Raw genomic sequence first — 17,364 nt, 5'->3', positions numbered from 1 at the left:
AGACAGAAGTGCCAGGCCCTGCACAAGGCAGAGACCTAAATGTATCTGGTGGCAGCAGAGTAAGGGGGCAGTGGTAGCAGGAGTCGCAGCGAGAGGCCTGAGCTCCCGGTGTCATCTAGCGGTCGTGTCTTCACCAGCAACCCAGCGGTTCTTGAATGGTTGACTCGGTCATCCACTTCGTCCCAAGTGACATCAGACACCCCCAGCCAAGAGTCGGTGGGTTCGTCAGACACAACCCTTAGTTGGCATGGCCCGGGAGCAGGCCCTGTGCCCTCACCTGTCCTCAACCTGCCTCTGTCCTTTTCTGTTCCCTCAGCCAGAGAAGTATTATATGCTGTAGCTCAGCTCTACTATACAGCGAGGACGAGCTACTAGAGGACAGTCAGCAGCTACTGGCCTGCCAAGATGCGGAGGAGACATCCCCCGCTTCCTCCGGTAGGCGAGCAAGTAGCGATGAGACGAGTGGCGTGGGAGCTGGTGTTGTGAGCGGTCAGGCTCCTGACCCAAAGACCGTTGAGGAGGACATCAGTGATGTGCAGACAGTACTCGATGATGATGATGTAGCTGATCGCACTTGGGAGCCGTGTGACGAAGAGGCTTCATCACCATTGGGAGAAGAGGGTGGCAGCTTGCGCATCAGGCAGCGGCAGAGCCAGCAAGTTGGTAGCGTGGCCGGGAGTCAGCAGGGTGGCAGCAGTGGCAGGTCGGGAGCCAAACATACACGGGGTAGACCACCCACTTCGCAGGAGCCTACCTGCCCAGAAAGTAGTGGTGCAGGGGTTCATGGAGGCAGCAGCGGTAGCAGTCAGTCAGTGCGGAGTGTTGGGGGTAAAATCTTCTACTCATCAGTGTGGCAGTATTTCGTTAAGCTGCCGGAGGCGGTAAACATGGCTATTTGCCGAATCTGTGGGCAGAAGGTGAAGCATGACCATGTTGGCACCACAGCCCTGCGGCAACATCTGCAGCGTCACCATAAAGTGGCCTGCAAGAACTGTGGTTCCAATGTGGTGGTCCAGCCTGCTGTAGCAACCGCTACATCACCCAGTGCCACGCACCCGATTTCAGGAAGTCAAGGCTCCACCACCTCAGCCGAAGGGAGCTGTCTGTCCTTCCCATCATCTACCTGGTCCTGATGCTCCTAATCCTTCTCCTCCTACTCCTCGTCAGTCATTCCGTCAGCAATCGATCACCGAAGCGATTGCCAAGAAACAGCAGTATGCGTGCGCTTATCCAACGGCGCAGAAGCTGAACCTGCTCCTGGCCAAGTTGCTGGTGCTGCAGTCCCTCCCTTTCCAAGTGGTGGACTCTGCACCTTTCAGAGAACTGATGGCTTGTGCCGAGCCGAGGTGGAGAGCCCCAAGCTGTCATTTATTTGCCAAAAGGTCAGTACCAGTTCTGCACACACATGTAGAACAGAAGGTGGGCCAGTCCTTGAGCATGTCGGTGTCTGCCAAAGTGCATGGCAGTGCCGAAGTGTGTAGCTGTGACTACGGTCAGGGACAGTACATGTCCTTAACGGCCCACTGGGTGAATGTGGTTCCTGCAGAGCCACAACAGCAACTTGGCCAGGTGATGCCGTTTTCGCCTCTACGTTCTCACACCTATGGTCCTGTGACAATGTCCACCTCTGCCTCCTCATCCTCCACCCTGTCCTCAGCCTCCACTGCAGGGACAATTCACAGTGCCTCTCCAGCATACCACATGTGCAGGGCATGGCGGTGTCATGCTGTTCTGCACCTAGTTTGCCTGGTCGAACGGAGTTACACAGGGGAGGAACTGCTCCGTGTCCTTCATCAAGAAATGGAATCCTGGCTTTCTCCCCGACAACTCAAAAGCTGAACCACGCTGACCAACGACGGGAAGAACATGGTGTTGGCGATGCGTCAAGGAGGGATGAGCCATACGCCCTGCATGTCCCACGTGTTCAATCTGGTTGTCAAGCGTTTCCTGAAGTCTTTCCACCCATCAGCAAGACATCAAGGTTATTGACTGAGGACTAGGAACTTTACTGAATCACATTCGCATTGCCCTTTAAACCTTTGTTTGTCTTCGTTTTATACCTGAATCATATAGTGTGCAGAGGAACTTAGAAGAACAGGGCCTGGAACTGGTAGTCATTATTCTGGGTGGTCAGGAGGCAATAAAGTTATTTATTGCCACAGTTAGGTTTGCCAGCAGGATGCTTAGGTTGCAAGGTGAGGAATTATTAGTGGAAAGAGGGATGATGTTGCGGTGACAATTTGTAGATCACCCCTGAGATCTCTCCTGGAGAACTGTGCTCATTTCTGGGAATCATATATCTGAGAGGACAGAGACGAGAGATGTGCCTAGGGAGGGCATCTACACTGGTGAAGGGTGGAGGACATAAATCTGGTAAGGGAAGTTTAAAATACTATAGCCATGTAGAAAGAGAGATCGGAGGGAGAGGTGGGGGGGCCGGGCGTTTTTTCATGTTCTTGGCTGCTGCTGAAGGAGTGATGCCTCAGATGCTGGAAACAAAACAGAGAAGTAAAAATCAAGTCTAATATAGTAAGATGTGGTGTTCACATTAGTGGAACTGTCCAGACTTCTGGCACTGGCCCTTGAATCCAAAAATGATGCAAAATTTTGCAAATCCAAGGGACACATATACAGCGAATGAAAATATAACATTGTATTGCCTATTACTGAGCACTTGTCAGCAGGACCAACCCTATTAAACCAGACTACATGTTGAAGTTGATTCTGCTTGATAATGGCGAAAATCAGTTCCGCTCCTCGGGAGAATGAAGCTCTAATTTGCATATGGAATTAGCTATTAGGTTTTCTTTGGAATGGCACAACAGATTTTCGCCATCCCAGTATCATTTTAGTTAGCAGGGTCATCTCTACCCAGTATTATGTCTTGTTTAATAGGGTTGATTCTGCAGACAGGTGCTCTTTGAAGGGGTTTTCTGATTTTCAAGACCGCCACTTGCTGTCAGTGAAAAGCTAACATTCTCATTGACATCCAGACACTGGGAATCTTTGCAGACCCAATTCTCCAATCTTGGCCATTTAACCCCACAAATGCTGTAGGCAATAGCGATCGCAGCATTTGAATGGTTGACAGAGGGTGGGAGCCCTCACTAGGTTTGCACAATGCACTGCGATATACAGAAGTATTGTAGTGGATTAGAAGTAATCAAGTGTCTTCTTTGACAAAACGTATAAAATAAAAAAACTTTAGTAATTTTTGGAAGACTCACAAATAGTAAAAATTCAAACCTCCTATTTTGCAAATATATGAGTAATAAAAACAAAACATACGTCTAAAAATATCATGTGATAATATCACATTATTTATCCTGCATGGTGACCGCCATAAAGCAATATATACAATGCCAGAATTACATTTTTTTTTAGCTACTTCATTGCAAAAAAAAGAAATAAAAAATGATCAATGAATCGTATGTACCCCCCAAAAAGTATAAATCAAAACTACTGCTCAATCTGCAAATAAAACAGTAATGAAACTATAGGTGTCAGAATTTGGCAACACAAAGCGAATTTTTCATTTCTTTAAAAGTAGTAAAACATAATAAAACCATATACTTGTAGTATTGCCCTAATCGTACTCGTCCGCATTATAAACGTATCATTTCATTGTCGCTGCAGATTGAACACCATGAACACTGCATTCTTTTTCCATTCCACCCACAATTTTTTAAAGACTCCTTTATTTTTATTATTTGATCAAATATCCCAGAAATAAGCTAAAGAAGAGTCATTGTACAATATGAATCTACACATGAACCTATAACCTCAAGCGCCCTACATATCTTACAGTCCAGTACACATTATATGCGCAGTACCCCAGAGCAGCGTATATCTGCAAATGGCTTTTTCTTTAATCTAATGCTATCAAATGTTTAGGCTGTGTTTTGTTATTTCACATATTACAAGCAGCATAGCTGTGTATGGATGGCACGTACACGGTTAATAATCCTGGCTCAGCCCTTGCAGATTGCTAGGTGGTGGCTGGCTCCAACCCGGCTGTAGAGAGTTCTGTGGAGAGTTCAGAGAGGAAGGAAGCAGTGACCTATGCTTCTTCTCCTTAGGCCTCAAGCTCTAGAGGCTAACAGATCAAGATTAACAGAAGGAGATAGAGAGAAGGACAGAAAAAGAGGAAGATAAAGAAGATCTTAAAATCTGCCTGGCCAAGCATGAGTCAGCACGATAGTTGCTACTACAGTCATTCAGACTTTGCTGCTGTGAGGGACAATTTTGAGATATCCATCACGCTTGGACACATCCTGTCCAGTCATATCACTACAAACCCTATATTACGCAGTGAACACTACAGGCAATATTGCCAGGGTTCTATTGCCCGCTGTCTATTCTACCGAGAGAGACTTTAGCAAGATGGAGAGGAAAGACGGCCATATCTCCCATTCTTGCCTAAATTCATACATTGTTATCTGAGAGAACATTGCACTGTGTAAAAATGGAATTGTGTTTATAGTTGGATGTACTACAACTCCCATTTTTCACTTGAGTTAAATAGAGATGTTTATTCTTCTACCTTTGGCCTGGTTTTCTGACTCCAGCACCATGTGCCAGTCATTGCACTCCACATGCCCTGCCTTGCACCTATCCAAACACTTAACATTACAGGCACCCTGTCTACCATCGGGCAGGAGCTCCAGAGAAAGTGAGTGCCTCTGGGGAAGAAATAGTGCCCTCCTATCGGTGCAAGATCCTAGGGGGCAACGGTGTGATTGTTAGAGCCAGAGCCACTATCACTCCCAATATCCGCTCCGGCTTTTCCTGGGCTCTCTGCATATGGTATAAAAATACAACTTACTCTACATAAAACAAGCCCTTGTATGGCTATATCAATGGGAAAATAAGAACATTATGGTTCTCAGAAGGCAGGAAAGAAGAAATAAAATGAGAAAGTAAAAACTGTCTGCTTCAGTGAGGGGTTAAGCTCTTCAGAGGGACAAAAGTTGGGTGGTCATGCTATATTTGCCATGCTACAATCTAATGCGGAGGGGAGTCTACTAGGGGATGAATATAGGAGTCCATTTTGTAGCACCACACTGGACATCTTCTTCCAAGGAACATAAGGTTTCATCTATTTCTCCAAATGAGGGGAAATGAACGAAACCCATTCCTACTAAAATTACATTCCTAGGAGTAACCAGAAGGTCCCTTCTCGCCACCTTTTGGGTGGGGCTCACTGAAGAGCGGGACTCTTCTTCAGGCCCTCACTGCACATAGTGGGGACAGGCTATTCAGAGTTGACCCCCCCTCTCTCTCTTGCCCCTCCATAGCCTCTGTTGATATGGTCCGTAGAGTCCCTTCTAGCCCACTGCTTGACCTATATAAAAAAGTGATTGTTATGCAGATGAAGCCACGTCTGCCCTGCACAATCAATAGCTCAGAAAAGAACAATGCTTGCTCATGCCCTTTTGCACCTGGCGCACGTTGAGGGTTGCGATTCCATATAATAAATCCGCTCTTTCCATAAAGTGCGATCTCCACAAGATTGAGATGTTGCTACCTATACACAGTGGAGCTGGTACATATCACCGGGCGAGCCCAGCATGGCGGCATCCAGTGATTAAGTGTCCCGGAAAAAAAAAAAGCGTCTCCTCAGCTGCTGCGTAATTAGCGAACCCTTAGTTCTTTAAAATTAGCACTCTACATTCATTGTACCCTGGGGCCCCGCTGGCTGCTAGGTTATTGAATAAGCATGTCATTTTCACACGCCTGGGGCAAATGACTTAATGCTACCTGCTGCTGCTTTACAACAGAAGCCTGACGTCACCTGTGAGGACGGGGCGCAGGAACGCTTCTGTTTATTCAGGTCAGCTTTCCAGTATAATATTGAGCTGTTACAGCAGGGACTGCCCGCAGAGACGCGACAAAAAACAACCTGGCGAGGACAATGCATGGCGCGCTCTGAGGCCAGAAGTCACGCGAAGGCCTCTTCGCAGCCTCCATGTCTTATAAGCAGGTTTAACACTTTGCATGCTGGAGACGCAACAGTATAAAAGTGGAAAATGTCCCATTAGTGTTGGGTTCCTAAAATCCAGAAGGAAAAGAACCTAATAGATCCTAGATTATCAGAGACTCCAGCATTCCAGCTTTTTCGAAACTACAATTCCCAGCATCCCTACTCACTCAGCTGTTCTCAGGACTCCCATAGAAGTGAATGGAGCATGCTGAGAGTTGTAGTTTTGCAACAGTTGCAGTGGCAAAGGTTGCTAACCTCTGGATTACACAATGTGCATCAGAATATATTAAAACGGTTGTAAGTTGTTTTTTTTTTTATCTAGTTCCCACCTAGTAGTACCTGTGAAGAGGTCTGGTTCCAGCTGTGCTGTCCCAGCTCCATGACTCCTTTCACTAGACTTCCGGTACCAATCTGTCGTCTGCATCGATGGGGTCACTTGCGCTGATGCAGCCAGCGACTGGCCTCAGTAGTGAAATGTCCTGAAAATTGGTATATAACAATCTCTAGTCTCCTAGAACTCATATTTTTGCTGAAAATATTTAGAGAATAAGAATGAGTCCTAGAAAATGAGAGAGAGAGTGAGAGAGAGCCAGGGAAACCCAAGTGCAATACTCCTCTACAAATGAGATGTTCAATCCAGTTCTCCTTTCAGAAGGACAGGAGTTCTGAGTGTCCTTGTATTACATGAAGAGCACTGTAGTCCAGCCAACACTGCTCAGCCTTTCTGGGAAACATATATGCAAATATTAGTATCTAACATCTGCTGGCATCACATAGGCTTAGTGTTCTTTTTCTTTTTAGAAGGAAAACTAATTTAAAAATCTTTCACACAGACCTAAAGGCATGCACATTAGCTTTCCTTCCCCAAAAAAAGAACACTATGCCTATCTGATGCCGGCAGATTTTAAATTTGCATATATGTTTCCCAGAAAGGCAGAGTAGCATTAGCTGGACTACTATACTCCTTATGTATACTTTCTGGTCTCCCTAATGAGAAAAAGCACCCTCAGGAACACCCCCAAGGCCACTCAGCTAACCAGGACAGTTTTCTCTTGAGACACCCAGTACTTTTTTCTTTAAAGGTGAACTGTGTCATGAATCAGCGGAAGTGGACCCACTGTGCTACAGACTGGCTGTACCCTGGAGGCAGTGGCGTACCGCCCATAGAGGCAGACCACGCCACTGCTATGGGGCCCGCGGCACTGGGGGGCCCGTAGCGCAGAGAAAGCCCCGCCCACACTATTTGACCCCGCCCACTCATGACATGCAGCCGGCTATGCGGCTGCTTTTCTTCAACAGCAGCCCCAACTCTTCTTCCGCAATCGCCGCCAAGCCGAAATGGTCCCCCGCCCCCCCCCCCGTTTGACCTGATCCTGACCTGACCTCCCCCTGACCCTGTCAGCCGTCGCCAGAGTGCCTGAGCTGAGGAGAGAAGAAGGAAGATTCTGAAGCATCGGCTGTGTCCCTGGCTGGTCTGAAGTAAGTCCTGCCGTGTCACTGCCTGCACAGTGCACTCCCTGCAGCAGTGCCTGGCCGACTCTGACATAACATGACTATATATATTATGAGGGCCCGTGTTAGTTTACAAATCTCTGGGGGGCAGGGTGATATCTGTGTTACTTTACAATGTGCCCCCCTTGCCTATCACTGCAGGGAGCGCTGCTCGGCCCATATGCTGCATGTAGTACGCCAGCCCATTACCCATGTGGAGAGACTAGAGTTCATGTATTAACTGTGCTCTTCAGCAGATGAAACCCTCTAGTCTAGTATTATAAATATGATAGCCCCTTTAACTCTTAGGATAACAGAGGTTTTTTCGTTTTTGCATTTTCTTTTTTCTTCCCTAGTTTTCTTGTGCCATAACTTTTTTTTTATTTTTCCATTCACATAGATGTATGAGGGCTTATTTTTTGCGGGAGAAGTCGTACTTTAATATGGCATGCAATGTAGTGGGAAGCGGGCAAAAAAATTCCAAATGCGGTGGAATAAAAAATAAAATAAAAAAACACAATTTCTCCACAGTTTTTTATGGGTTTTGTTCTTACGACATTCCCTTTGCGGCAAAACTGACCTATGCCCTTTATTCTCTCGGTCAGTATTTTTTTACATCACCATATTCTCCCCCATAACTTTTTTTATAGTTATGATCCCTGCCATGCTACTTCTTTTGACTTAGACTTTTAGATGCAGAACCATTTCATCTTCAAGGTAAGTTAATAATTTTTTTAATCTAGCTTAGGCTACTTTCACACTAGCGTTTTTGCTGGATCCGGCAGGGTTCAGCAAAAAAGTTTCTGTTACTGATAATACAACCGTCTGCATCTGTTATGAATGGATCCGGTTGTATTATCTTTAACATTGCCAAGACGGATCCGTCATGAACTCCACTGAAAGTTAATGGGGGACGGATCAATTTTCTATTGTGGCAGATATTCAGTTTTTCCCAGGAGGGAAAGCAAACTACAACATGTTTCGGTTTGCTCTCTATTCTGGGAACACAACTAAACGGAACGGAATGAATTTCGGAGGATTCCGTTCGGTTCAATTAAGTTTTGTTCCCATTAACAATAAATTGGAACAAAATTAAGCTTTTTTTTCCGGTATTGAGCCCCTGTGACTGATCTCAGTACCGGAAAACTTTAACGCTAGTGTGAAAGTAGCGTTATCTATAATATTTGATTTCTGTTTTATTTCACAGAACAAATCCTTATTTTAAAATATGTATAATTTTTTTTTTTAATTACTGCAACAAATTTGGTTAATAAAAAAATAAAAATAAAGATTTATCCCTAACGGTTTCAGTAGGTCGTGTATACATTTCTTTATTAGCAAATGGGGGTGTGGCAGGGGAGGAGCCAGGACAGGAGGTAGGAGGGGCCAGGGGTGGGTAGTGGGTGGGGTTATGGGGCCCAATTCAGATTCTTGCTATGGGGCCCAGTGATTTCTATGTACGCCCCTGCCTGGAGGGTGTGACTAAGCAGCTACCTGGTCTTCGCTAGAGCCTCTGGTGGTGAGGATAGACTTGGGCCGTTAGGGTAGCTGCCAGGTACCACTCCAGGGCAGTCCCAGAGTCGGTAGCAGCAGGTCCGGGTGGACCAGGAGGTACCTGTGAAGGTACCGATAGTATAGACGTAGTTAGACAGGCAGGGTCGTTACCAGGAGAAGCCAGACAGGACCAGTGGACAAGGCAGAGACGTAGTCGAGACAAGCCATGGGTCAGGGCAGGTGGCACAGGAAGTCAGACAATGCGGGTCAGCAACAGGAGGAGCGATGCAAGCAAGCAAGGATCAGATGAAGAGCGTAGTCTAGGAACAGGTCACGTAGTCAGGAACACAAGTGGTAGCAAGCTCAATTGCACAGGATAGGGTAGAGGGCTGAGCCACTTAAATACCTCCAGGAGAGCCAGGGTAGGTCAATGGAATCACCTGACACAACACAGCCCCGCCCAAGGAGTGATGCGTACAGCAGCCGAGCACAAGCAGCGTTTAGGATGACTGGCAGCTGCGGAGCGGAATCTCCTGAGCAGGAGCGGAGACAGGGAAGCACAGATCATGATCACAGGTGAGCACGGCGCCCGGAACCATGGTGGCGAGCAGGGGGACAGCGTTGCACCAAGGACGCTGTTACATACTGGATTGCACATCTCATTTCATGTGGGTCTCTCTGTGTGATTCACCTTAAAGAGTCACAAGAAATTCAAGTTCATAAGTATTGAAATTTTTGGATTCACTCATCTCTACAATTCTGTTCTACTCTATGCATAGAACGCTGCCGCCCCCCGCCATGACCTGACTACTGGACATGACCGTAATACAATTCTATTATATTCTATACTATATATAGAGCACTACAATCCCCAACATGACATAATAGCATTCTACTATAAAGTATATATAAAACACTACTACTCTCAACATGACCGACGACTGAACATGACCATAATACAATTGTATTACACTCTATACATACAGTAAGTGATCAGCTGTAATCTTGGAGGCAACCTGGCAGTAAGTGTTCATTGTCTCTGCAGTGACATTACACACAAGTGGTGGTCTGTGTAATGCAGGACAGGCCCTCCAGAGCCAGAGACATTCTTGATCACCGCTCTTCACTCCTGACCAGTGCACCCCCTCTCACTGCCCTAATAGGGTGTATGAAAATGTTTTATTTTTTCTAAAGTGGACAATCCCTTTAAGTACTGGTGGCAGATAATAACATTGTATCTAATTTCCTGAACATCTGACAAATTCAGATTGTAAAAAGGGATAGCTTTATGCAAATTCAGCTCAAGATCCACAACTACATCCCCATCATTTACAATCACCATGAGAAATCTAGATGTCACCTACGGATGCTAATCCCTTGTTTTGCACCAGGAACCTCGGCAAAAAGCTGGAGCTAATCAGCATGCAGGATACCTGCAAACAGATAAGAGTGAAGCATTTATCCTACTAAGTATCTCTTTAGCAGTAATCAATGGAGCCGCTACAATGACAGATTGTATCGTCGGAGTTCCTGGTGATGATCAGTGTCTCGTCTTAACTCGTAAGCGATCACTATATCTTAACTCTCATCTGTTTCCACAGTTTTGTCTTCCATCATTCGATATGCGGATTATTAATGGAGATACGTAAATCTGTGCACCTTATAACGTGATCAAGCTCGCGGGATGTATGCAAAAGAGCAAAATGATAAAACTATGTTTACATGGACAAGAGCTGGATTTATGGACACGATTACGGGGTAGGTGACCAAGTGTATGAGGATATAGGCATTCTGTTATTGCCTAATGACCGAATGGTTTATGTTTTGGTTGCGTCTTCCTTCCCATGACTTTAGTCTACTTTTTTAAAATCGCATATTGACAACCTATATGTGAATATTTTATGTAATTCTTTTTATAAAAAAAAAAAGATAAATGGTTTCCTGGATATAATTTTTTGAAGTCATTCCATGTATTTGATTTCCTGTCCTGACTCTAAAACTTCCTCTTTATCTCGCTTGGAGCAAAAGAATCACATATTACACTAATTAATGCAGTGAGGACACCTTTATCTAGGCCTATTAACAGAATAACCAAGCTGCCATCCTGTTATCCCAATTCTACACCTACTATTTTTATGAGGATTGCCATTCCGATAACATCTTTCTTTCACAGCAGTAGTGAACTGACAATGCATTACCTATCTATATAGGAGGTATTATCATTTGTGCTAATTGATACAGAGGAAAAAGATTGTGTATTTAATTTTCAATAGAATGGTATTGCCAAAATTAAAAATAGCCAAAAATTCTATAAAAAGTTTTTTTTTAATGAATATTGAGTTTGAAAATACACATTTCTGATTGAAGTGTCCTATTAAGGGACCATAGGGCCTCCGAGTAAAACTTGGGTAAAGACCCATTTCTTCTATGGCCACCATCAAGCCCCACTCCATAATGACCACCATAAAGTCCCACTCCACCATAACCACCATCAAGCTGCACTCCACCATGACCACCATCAAGCCATGCTCCCCAATGACCACCACCAAGACTCACTTCACCATGACCACCATCAAGCTGCACTCGACTAGGACTGCTGTTAAGCTCCACTCCTCCATGTCCACCATGAAGGCTCATTTTGTGATGCCTACCATCAAGCCTACCATCAAGCCCTATTTTACGATGACCACCATTAAGCACCACTCTGCAATGACCACTGTCAAGCCCCCCTGAAAACCAACCACCATCAGGCCTTAATCCACTACAGCAATTATCAAGCCCCACTACTTTATGACCAAAATCTTCATTCCTCTATCACCATGACCAAGTCCTATTTCACAATGACCACAATCAAGCCCCAGTCTATCATAACCACAATCAAGCCCCACTCCTCCAAGACCCCTCATCAAGCCCCACTTTACCATGACCTTCATCAGCCCCATTTTGCAATGACAACCGTCAAGCCCCACTGAACAACCACCACCAGAAGCCCTCACTCACAGTAACAGTCATCAACCCCACTCCTCCAAGACCTTCATCAAGTCCCACTCTTCCATTTCTACCATCAATCGCCACTTTACCAAGACCAACACCAAGCCTAACTCTACAATAACCAATTTAAAGCACCAACCACCATCAACAGACCAACTCTACAATAACAAACATCAGGTCCCACTCCTCTTAGACCTTCACTGTAGAAATTACCATGTCCTATTCATCCATATCTACAATAAAGTCCTGTTCTACCATAACCACCATTAAGCTCTACTCCACCATGACCACTGTCAGCAGCAAGTTAGAGCTAGAAAGGTTGTGATTAGAGATAAGTGAATCAAAGTTGATGAAGTGGAATTCGTGGTAACGATTCACATTTTTCCTAAAATGGCTGCTGCATGTGTTTGAACATGGAGCAAAGGAACTCTGGGAATGAGGGATCACCCACAATGCCATGCATGCAGCCAATCAGCAGCCAGCCAGCCCTGTGATGTCACAGCCGGATAAATAGCCTCAGCCATCTTGGATTCAGCATTCAAGTAAGGGCCTATTTGCCACTCAGCGGTGCAGTTATATGTTCTAAAGCCCCTTTTTGCGTGTATTAGTGGGAAAAAAGGGCTTATTAACCGTTGTGTGGTGAAGTGAGAAAATTACAGACTTTTTTAAGGTGTTTTAATTTACTTTTTATTTACTTATTTGATCTAAAAAGTATGTCAGACAGAGAAGTGCCAGGCCCTGCACAGGAGAGTGGCAGAGGCCTAAATGTTTCTGGCGCAGACACAGGTCGCCGGAGAGTAAGGGGCCGTGGCAGCATGAGTGACAGCGAGAGGCCTGAGCTCCCAGTGTCATCTAGCGGTTGTGTCTTGACCAGCAACCCAGCGGTTCTTGAATGGTTGACTCGGTCATCCACTTCGTCCCAGGTGAGATCAGACACCCCCAGCCAAGAGTCGGTGGGTTCGTCAGACACAACCCTTAGTTGGCATGGCCCGGGAGCAAACCCTGTGCCCTCACCTGTCCTCAACCTACTTCTGTCCTTTTCTGTTCCCTCAGCCAGAGAAGTATTAGATGCTGTGGGCTCAGCTCCACTATACAGTGAGGACGAGCTACTAAAGGACAGTCAGCAGCTACTGGCCAGCTAAGGTGTGGAGGAGACATCTGCCGCTTCCTCCGCTAGGCGGGCAAGTAGTGATGAGGACAGTGGCGTGGGAGCTGGTGTTGCGAGCGGTCAGGCTCCTGACCCAGAAATCGTTGAGGAAGACATCAGTGATGTGCAGACACTATTCGATGATGATGATGTAGCTGATCACACTTGGGAGCCAGGTGAATTAGGAGTTTCATCATTATGGGGAGAAGAGAGTGTCAGCTTGCCTACGAGACAGCGGCTGAGCCAGCAAGTCGGTAGCGTATCCCAGAGTCAGCAGGGTGGCAGCAGTGGGAGGTTGGGAGTCAAACATGCCCGGGTTAGACCACCCGCTTTACAGGAGCCTACCTGCCTGGAAAGTAGTGGTGAAGGGGTTCACGGAAGCAGCGGCGGTAGCAGTCAGTCAGTGCAGAATGTTGGGGGTAAAATCACCTACTTGGCGGTGTGGTAGTTTTTTTGTTAAACCGCCTGAGGATGTGAACATGGCTATTTGTAGAATCTGTGGGCAGAAGGTGAAGCGTGGCCAGGGTGCCAATGTTGGCACCATGGCCCTACATCAACATATGCAGCGTCACTATGAAGTGACCTGGGAGAACCGTGGCTTTGATGTGGTTGTCCAGCCTGCCACAGCAAGCTGCATCACCAGTGGCACGCACCTGATTTCAGGAAGTCAAGGCTCCACCACCACAGCCGACGGGAGCTGTCTGTCCTTCCCATCATCTGCTGGTCCTGATGCTCCTGCTCCTCCTCCTACTCTTCGGCAGTCCATCAGCAATCGATCACCGAAGCGATTGTCAAGAGACAACAGTATGCGTGCACTCATCCAACGGCGCAGAAACTGAATGTTCTCCTGGTCAAGTTGCTGGTGCTGCAGTTCCTCCCTTTCCAAGTGGTGGACTCTGCACCATTCAGAGAACTGATGGCTTGTGCCAAGCCGAGGTGGAGAGTCCCAAGCCGTCATTTATTTGCCAAAAAGAAGGACCAGCTCTGCACAACTATGTAGAATAGAAGGTGGCCCAGTCCTTGAGCCTGTCGGTGGCTGCCAAAGTGCACAGCAGCTCCGACGTGTGTAGCTGTAACTAGAGTCAGGGACAATACATGTCCTTTACGGCCCACTGGGTGAATGTGGTTCCTGCACAGCCACACCTTGGCCAGGTGACGCCGTTTTCGCCTCTACGTTCTCACACCTATGGTCCTGTGACAATGTCCGCCTCTTCCTCCTCATCCTCCACTGCAGGGACAATTCACAGTGCCCCTCCAGCATACCACATATGCAGGGCACGGCGGTGTCACTCTGTTCTGCACCTTGTTTTCCTGGACGTATAGAGTCACACAGGGGAGGAATTGCTCTGTGTCCTTCATCAAGAAATCCTGGCTTTCTCTGCGACAACTGAAAATTGGAAACCATGGTGACCGACAACGGGAAGGACATGGTGTCGGTGCTGCGTCAAGGAGGGCTGAGCCATGCACCCTGCATGGCACACGTGTTTAATTAGGTTGTCAAGCGGTTCCTGAAGTCTTCCACCCTTCTGCAAGACATCCTAAAACAGAAAACTTTGCATGCACTTCAGCAGCTCGTATACCGCAGAGCACACCCTCCTTGAGCTGCAGCAGTAGAACAGCATCCCCCAATATAGGCTGATATGCAATGTTTCCACCCGTTGGAATTCCAGCCTACATACTGTATGTTGGACCGACTATACAAACAGAGAAAGGCCATAAACGATTTCTTGATGATCCAAGCGGACAGGAGTACTCCCCTGTGTAACTTCGGTGTCAGCCAGTGGCTGCTCATGCGTAACACCTGCCATTTGCTCAGGCCCTATGAGGAGGCCACCTTATTTGTCAGTCGCCAGCACTACAGGATGAACAACATCATTCCACTCCTTCATTTCCTGGAAAAGATGCTGGTAAATCTGGCTGGTCAGGGGACTGGAGATGTGGCGGCTAGGTCTCACGGCCACATGAGCCCTGTGGGGGCTGAACTGGAGGAGGAAGAGGACATTGGAGCACAAGCAATGTGTAGCGAAATGGGTGGTTTTTCTACACAGGTGACAGGAGAGGGGGAGCAGTAGCGGCCGGAGGAGCAAGAGGAGGATGAGGAAGATGAGGCAGATGACCCAGACACACCGTGGGAGTATGCAGTGGAGATGGAGGCAGGGAGTCCCTCCGAGTCACTTGCACAAATGACCCAATGCATGCTCACTTGCTTGCGTAGTGACAGCCAAATTGTCACCATTTGGCAGAGGGATGACTTCTGGCTCTCCACCTTGTAGGACCCTGGCTACAGGTCCAAAATGGGGGCTTTTTTACACCCGCTGAGAGGGAGGACAAACTGAACTACTATAGAGACATCCTATGTAGTCAGTTGGCTGCTGCTTATCTGCGCTATTAACCATCCTCTCGGGGGTAGGAGCAGTTCCAGCTCCATCAGCAGCAACTTGAGTCTAGAGTCGCTGATAAGCAACTTTCTTCACCCGCCTAGTGAAGAAACTACTCACCAGGAGCAGCAGCAACAGCAGCTAGACCTGGAGCAAGACCTGAACCAGGAGGTGGTGGCATACTTGGACAGCACCCTGCCACCCAACATTGAAGATCCGCTGGACTACTGGGCAGCCAAACTGGATTTGTGGCCGCAACTGGAAGAGTTTGCCCTGAAATAGCTGTCCTGCCCGGCCAGTAGTGTAGCATCAGAGCGGGTGTTTAGTGCGGCGGGGGCCATTGTTACCCCAAGAAGAACTTGCCTGTCCACCAAAAATGTAGAGAGACTGACCTTTGTCAAGATGAATCAGGCGTGGATTAGCCAGGATTTCCACCCACCAATGACTGATGCATCAGACTAGATCATCCATGGTGCCAAACCAACACTTTGACAAAATAGACTGGTTTCTTCTGGCTACCTACCTCAGCTACTATTCTGATGCTGCCACCCGCCTGATGCCACACATCTAAAGCCAAGTGCTCCTTCTTTCACCCACCATCTTTAACTGGTACTGGTATTGCCACCCACCTCCCCACTCTGTCATCGGGTCGCTCTGTGGTCTCCTGATGCTGCTGCCACCTCCACACTATGTCCCCTTACCACTCTGTGGTGTCCTGATGCTGCTGCCACCTCCACACTATGTTACCTTGCCACTACATGGTCTCCTGATGCTGCTGCCACCTCCATACTATGTCAACTTGCCACTCTGTTGTTTCCTAATGATGCTGCCGCCTCCACACTATGTCACCTTGCCACTCTGTGGTCTCCTCATGCTGCTGCCACCTCCAAACTATGTCATTGTGCCACTCTGTGGCCTCCTGATGATACTGCTGCCACTTCCACACTCTGTCATTGTGCCACTCTGTGGCCTACTCCTGATGCTGCTGCTGCCACCACGTCCACACTCTGTCCTTTTGCCACTCTGTGGCCTCCTGATGCTGCTGCCACCTTCACACTGTCATTGTGCCACCCTGTGGCCTCCTCCTGATGTTGCTGCTGCCGCCACCTTCAGACTCTGTCATTTTGCCACTCTGTGGTCTCCTCATGCTGCTGCCACCTCCAGACTCTGTCATTGGGACATTCTGTGGTCTCCTCATGCTGCTTCCACCTGACCACTATGTCATAGGGCCACACTGTGGACTTATCATGCTGTTCCTACCCTCCCCACTTCATGACTGGACCACTATTTTGCCTTTCTGCCTGGCTGACATCATCATTTATTTTACCCTTCTTCTGATCTGTCAGAAGGAAGGAAAAATGAGACGCACAACAGATCCTGTCTGTGTAACAGCTGTAAGTCCTGCATTACATGGTTCCTATTTTGCATCAGAATTGGCTTATGATTTGGTAGCCAAAAGCAGGAGTGGGTGCAAAACACAGAAGACATGCAAATATTCCATTCACGTGTCATCTCTGTTTTGGATCCACTCCTGTTTTTTTGGGCTTTAGCAATACTGATGGATTACTGACCAAATGCTGACCGAGTGGAGTCGGATGCTCAACAGACTGGATCCTTTTTTGGGGGGTTATTGTTCTGACGGATCAGAGGAAGGGCAAAATAATCAGTGATGTCAGCACACACTTACTACTGACACCCTCTTCACTCTGTCGGGGGCTCTACTTGTATAAGTGTTTAATAGAACAGGTTCTGTAGACATCTATGTGGAATCAGCTGGAGACGGTGTAAAAGGAGTGAACTTCTTCTTGGCGCTAACATCGACCTGTTAGGCTGAGTTCATACTTGAGTTCATACTTTAGTTTCGGCCCCGTAACTGCCCA

The sequence above is a fragment of the Bufo gargarizans genome, chromosome 10 (assembly GCF_014858855.1).
Source record: "Bufo gargarizans isolate SCDJY-AF-19 chromosome 10, ASM1485885v1, whole genome shotgun sequence".
Taxonomy (NCBI): domain Eukaryota; kingdom Metazoa; phylum Chordata; class Amphibia; order Anura; family Bufonidae; genus Bufo; species Bufo gargarizans.
This window is presented reverse-complemented; position numbering follows the sequence as displayed.